A 7,076-nucleotide genomic window follows, 5' to 3' on the forward strand; every position below is an offset into this window, starting at 1 on the left:
GTATAATGAGTTAAATATGGTTTTCTAGCTTACCAGTGTTATGTCAATCATATAAAATTGTTCATTAGATACATTTCCAGGGTGTGTAATAATTATATATACTAATTATGTGTTATTCATGGTTGTTCAAAGTAGAGATCCGGCAGAAAAATACGTAAAAACTTATTACAGGTTAAGTGAACACTTTAGAGACTTTGACACATTAAGCCACAAATTCGGAAGTGGCAGTAGTCAAACAAGGAGGCTGACGATCAGTGGAGTTAGCGGTCAATGCTCCAGAGACCGTTAGCGTACGGAACTCATGTTTGTGATGTTTCTGGCGATGTGGAGGAGGATGACAGGGCAATGCCCGACCACACCAGCATAGAGGTGCTGGCACATGTGTTGACACTGGTCACGTTTCAGCCCAACATTAGAAGCATAGATCAATGCCGAAGAGTCAGCCACCGCCCTAGAAACTTCACATCACTGGCAAAAACACCGAGTCAATACCTCTGACAAATGAGCGTGAGGGGGCCCTTTGAGGGGAGAAAGAAGAGACTAAGAAACGTCACCTGCGACAGACCGATGTTTAGTCAGCAGGTGCTGCAACAACGTAGCTGCTATGCTGCTCGACAGATGATGATGTTGGTACTGCGCCAGTAGATCAACACAGAAAATGCCATCCCAATGTTACCCAAAAGATGCTCGTGCAATACTTACCCAGGTGGCTGGTGAGAGATTGTGGCCTCACCAAATAGGTTATCCATGAACTAGAGGTTGATGAACTCTGCCAGAAGATGCTGAACCTGAGGGTTACTGGCTCAATTCCAGGATGAAGCACTCCGCGCCACAGCGTAGCCACTTGTTAATAACATAATGAGCGAATTCACAAGTAGAAGATAGCGCCGCCACCACAGAGGGTCACGGGCATGGTACTGAGGGAAGAATATGGCCCCTGGCACTCCGCTGCAACACAAGCCATCGCCACATCTGCGGTCACTAGAATCTGCATGCTACGACCCCATGCTGTGCTGTTGCCGCGAGGAATTGAGCGAGGTAAAACATGCTGTATTACTCTGTTTGTTTGAAAGGTCTTATGTGTCAGTAAATGATTGATAGTGGAACCACCAGTGTTTCATTCACAACTCATCTGCGAGCCAAGTAAAGAACCCATTCAACCACCAAAAAAGTGTCACTTTCCCTCACACCATCCCTGACAAAATATTGATCTTTGTACCCCTCTGTCGCTGATGTTCAATAACTAGTGTCACAAAACCCTAACCCACTACACACTGTATCTCATCAGCATTTTCAATTGCGAGGTGAGTGCAAAAAGGTAAGCCAAGGTGCAAATTGGGAGCCAACTTTATTAAATCGCTAGACGGCCCTGGATAAATTGTATACACTGAATTTATTTACTTACAATTACATTTTCATCGTTACATCATATAAAACAATTTGATCAGTAAAATAAAAAAATGTGTGTGTGTTTTTTGTCTGTTCTGAGAAGAAAAGTCCTGTTTGGCTGAAAGCTTTGTTTGACAGTGTTTTTGTTGTGCCTGTCTGCAACTCAGCATCTCTGCTGTATGCTAAGTAACAACTTTCCTTTTCATAGTAATTTCATCAGTAAACAATTAATGGAAACCACTTTACAGAGTTTTACAAAATGGCATTTCCTTACAAAACAATGTGTAACAGATATTTCGAGTAGTTGAGAACAGTACACTGGAAGAACCCTCTGAGAGGCAGCAGGGTATACTCAAAAGATCTGTTACACATTGTTTTGTAAAACAATACCTTGGAGAATGAGTTCCATGAATTGTTTGCTGACGAAATTGTTTTACATGATGTAACAATGAAAATGTAGTCATATGTGAACAAATACAGTGTGTACTGTGTATCCAGAGCTGCCTAGTAGTTTAGTCCACTTTGATTTCAATTTGTCTCTTGATAGCAGTTTGTACCTGTCTCATGACTGAGAATGCTGATGAGATACAATGTATCTAATGAATGATTTTACATGGTTGACATAACACTGTTAAGCTAGAAACCATATTCAAATCGTTATACTGTGTCTCTAGTCAGTGGTGAAATGTAACATATTTTCAAATCTTCTGATACCAATTTTGTGTTGCATTTTATAGACTTTGAAAATGACAGAATCTCGAACTGTGCAAGGTGACATCTGTAATTATAAAAAGTGTGGTCAAGACACCAGAAAGTTATTAAAGTGCATCCAAATGGACACTTCGTATAATAGCATTTTCGTGCAAATTCAACTTTACAGTGGCTCCTACTTAAGATCCTGGTGAAAATAGATACCATAGCCAGAAGCATACCTGCAAGGTAAACTGTATGGCCAGAGATGCAGGTGCTACATGCTTGGAATGCATGTATCAATGTGGGCAATGGAGTATTGTGATATGAGGATATTTAATCATGTATAAGTTATTGTCACACCTGAGAGAGAAAAAGGAAGGTCATAAAATTCTGGTGGGAGCAATCTGTGAGGTCGGGTGGATGGATTCATGGGTGAAATGTAGTAGTTAATTCCTAGGAAAGTTTTGTAACTTCGATCCAGTGGACAAGTGAAAAGTAGATCAGTGCACGATGCAGTTGTAACAGCAGTGAATAGGATGACGTGGATGAATAGCCACTGCCAACTGTATCCTAGAACAAAGTTTACCACTTGGTAGCACAACTTTTAGCTGAGCATAACGAACTCAACTTCAATGGTAGCTTCACAGCCTGGGTGCAATAACCCCCTATTTGTACTAAACCTCCGGAAATGTCCCCGTTTAGCCAGTGATTCTGTAGATGGTGGTATAAGGGGTGTACAGACCACACTTTCCCACCTGAGTTTTGTGATAATTAAACCAGCCTGTCCTTGAATTGAGTTTTTGAGCTGCCACCTAGGAAATTTTCCTACTTGTTATGTTGAGATTGTCTCATAGTTTTATGTCCCCTTGTAGAGCCGTAGCAGTGCCATCAGATTCTGAAAGTGCAATATTGCTGTCTATGTTTTACATAATGAAGCGGGAAGAAGTTTTTTGTGCAAAATGTTCATAAATGGGTTGAGTGCCAGTAGTAGCTCAGAAGAAGAGTCTTTTCACAGCATGATTTTGGATTCTGCTGTCAACAGCAGAGACCAGTTCTGTAACACAGTAAGGAAAAGACCATCATTTCACTAGTGAATTTAATTTATTTGTATTTGTATATTCATTTAATGATAATAACGGTATCGTGATTGGCTGCATATATCAGGCTGCCATCATGTTGTGTTGGGGGGAAAAAAACAGTGAATTTCACATGTCCCGCCGAACCTTGTCATGCTATGTATGACTGGAGCCATACTTGCATATCAATATCAGGAACTAGACCTAGGGTAGACACAACTTGTAGTGTCATTGTGCAATGCAGTGGCAAAGTACCCTATGCATTGAAAATGCTTCATTTTTCTCATTGTAAGTAAAATTAAATCCCGAGAAATGCGACATCCACATTTAAACAATGTTGTTAATTTTTCAAATAATGTAGAATATATTGGAAATTGTAATTTGGTCTTGTAAAGACCAGTTCATAGTAACATCATACCACATCAAAACAGTCCACATTGCATTCCAAATGGTGGCTTTCGTGCAAGATGTCAATGTCACATCATGTTGTCATCAAGGTTTCTCGGGAAGAATGTTCTGACTGTAATGGTGGTGAGGGAACTATGTCATTCTCTACTAACATCAGAAGTTATATTTTCGGTGCAGTCACACATGTTACAGTAGTGGATTTTGTGCATAATCTTTATTTTATTATTTTACTTCGTTTTTGTTGCAAATTGCAAATATTCCATGATGACTTCGATATTTCTTACATGGAGAGGACAGATACCTTAGAACAGAAACTGGCTTAGGTTTTACTGTAACAGAAGAGAGCTGACATATACACAGCAGATAATTAAGAACATGTTGATGAGGCAATTTTCATTAAATAACATTTTTATGTGAAAACGTCAGCTCAGTTGTAGGGGAAAAATATAGTTGCTTATAACATTATTTGTTGCATAACAAACAAATAAACATAAAGTATAAAGAATCAAGAATTTTTATTCACCATCAAGGGACATATACAATAGTTTGTTAGGGTAGGGAGGAGCAAGACTTGTGGGATGGTATATTTTTAACATTTTGGAAGATGAATGGCGACTTTCAAGTAGCCATACAAATTTTTCAGATCCAACTATGTTAAAAACCTGTGTAATCCGACTTTTAATCATTTCCTTGAAAGAAAAACACCTGAATACACTATAGGTTTTCCTTTCTTCCCCCTTCCCCTCCCCCTCCTTGCCCTTGTCTACCATTGATCATTTTACAATGATACAGGCTTCGTCACTGGAGTATAATACAAAATGTAGCTATACATACATAACACTAAAACTAATGTCAGTAGACTATGGTGTCGCTAATCTCATATGGGTACGGGTACAGGTACGAGTCTGCGGCTTATTTTGAGTGTGCTGGGCATGTGGATTACCAATGGCAGTTATTTCATTCAACAGTTCGCTGCTGTGAGTTAACATGCTTTGCTTCCAACTACTTTGCGAAATCAACTTGAATGGGAACGAGAATAAGAACATTTATTTCCTTCAACAGTGGTGGAAGAACGAGTTACTAGTCAATAACAACAGAATGATTAATTGTTAAATCACGAAATTCACAGAACATCTGTGCCATGGCGAGGAATAAGTGTGAGGCAGCACTCCGAGTGGCAGGTGCCTGAACTCCTTGATATTTGGTGGCGATCAGTTGATCGCGCAGGCCAACGCACTATCTCACATAGTCACCACAATAGTATACATACTAGACATGACCACAGCACATAACAACACAATAAACTATAGGCATCTTAAAGAATTCTTTAATATTATAAAATGGGATAGCCAGCTGTACCACTTAATTTTAAAAAAAAGGAGATTCATAGACTGAACAGAGATTAGTAATTTGTTGAAAATTTTGAGTGGGATCACTTTGTGCGAATTTCATGTTCATGCTAACCTATGCTTTGGTATACCTAAATTAGCTTAGCTCTGGTATTGTGTTGATGAATTTCCCTGTAGGAGCAAATGCTGAAATATTATTTTTAATATAGAGCACAGGCACATAGATGTATAAATTTATAATTCTGAGTATTCTGAGCCTGGAAAAAAGAGGATACAGTGCTTTGTATGACCTGTTTTACAAACAGTGTGTAAGACTTTTTTAATATTTTTAAAACTTACTTTATGTGAGAGTAGTGTACCCATGTGCAACTATATGCCATCCGCGATGAAATAGTCCAAAAATATGTCACACTGAGGTAATCTGAGCTCACCTCATCGTGAAGTTTCATAATGAGGTATGACACCAGAGATATTTTACACATACATGATTGATATGTTCCCCCAGAAAAGTTTGTATTCAATGTAAATACCTTAAAGTTTTACTGACCTACTTTCTACTTCATTTTGACATTCACATTAGGAGTTGTTGGGCTGTGTTGGGTTTTCGCAGGAGTTCACTAGCTGCAAACCAGTCCAAAGCTGTATTGAGGTTTTTTTGTTGTGCTATTCGTATCTGAAATTCCCTGATGCGCAGTAAGCATTGTTGTATCTCCAGCATAACATATGATAGAGTGAGCTGTGTTAATATGCAAATCATTGATTGCTGTAAGGATGAAATAGAGTCCAAGAATAGATTCTTGTGGAATACCTGTGCCGATTTCCATTCAGGGAGAATATACATTTCTGACCGAGAAAAAATTCTTTTTTGTTGCTTAAATAAGAAGTCATCACAGCTGATGTGCTCCAATGCACCCCCTAAAACTCCAGTTTTATTAGTAAATTGTCAACAGCAATGCAATCTAATGCTTTGTTTAGATAATGTAATTTAGTGTAGCTTAATATAACATAGTTTATTTTTGTGTCGATAGATCACGTTTCACAATGACATTGGAAATGTCATGTTGCCAGTTTTATACAAAATAAACAGTTTTTTTTAGAAATTTATTATTGATACATAACAAAAGTGTTCAAGATAATGTTAACAGATAATAAAGAGTAAGAAATATTGATGGTGTGTACTAACAGTGTGCAATTATTTATGCAAAAGTCTTGCATATGTAAGGAAAATCTACAAAGATATATTTCTTCCATATGCTGAAAGTACTAAATACATTTAAACAAATGGAAAACTGTTTTTTGGATCATATATATTAGCCATACTGCAGAATATTCAGAAATTTATACACTCCTGGAAATTGAAATAAGAACACCATGAATTCATTGTCCCAGGAAGGGGAAACTTTATTGACACATTCCTGGGGTCAGATACATCACATGATCACACTGACAGAACCACAGGCACATAGACACAGGCAACAGAGCATGCACAATGTCGGCACTAGTACAGTGTATATCCACCTTTCGCAGCAATGCAGGTTGCTATTCTCCCATGGAGACGATCGTAGAGATGCTGGATGTAGTCCTGTGGAACGGCTTGCCATGCCATTTCCACCTGGCGCCTCAGTTGGACCAGCGTTCGTGCTGGACGTGCAGACCGCGTGAGACGACGCTTCATCCAGTCCCAAACATGCTCAATGGGGGACAGATCCGGAGATCTTGCTGGCCAGGGTAGTTGACTTACACCTTCTAGAGCACGTTGGGTGGCACGGGATACATGCGGACGTGCATTGTCCTGTTGGAACAGCAAGTTCCCTTGCTGGTCTAGGAATGGTAGAACGATGGGTTCGATGACGGTTTGGATGTACTGTGCACTATTCAGTGTCCCCTCGACGATCACCAGTGGTGTACGGCCAGTGTAGGAGATCGCTCCCCACACCATGATGCAGGGTGTTGGCCCTGTGTGCCTCGGTCGTATGCAGTCCTGATTGTGGCGCTCACCTGCACAGCGCCAAACATGCATACGACCATCATTGGCACCAAGGCAGAAGCGACTCTCATCGCTGAAGACAACACGTCTCCATTCGTCCCTCCATTCACGCCTGTCGCGACACCACTGGAGGCGGGCTGCACGATGTTGGGGCGTGAGCGGAAGACGGCCTAA

Source organism: Schistocerca americana, chromosome 2, assembly GCF_021461395.2.
Source record: "Schistocerca americana isolate TAMUIC-IGC-003095 chromosome 2, iqSchAmer2.1, whole genome shotgun sequence".
NCBI classification, from domain to species: Eukaryota; Metazoa; Arthropoda; class Insecta; order Orthoptera; family Acrididae; genus Schistocerca; species Schistocerca americana.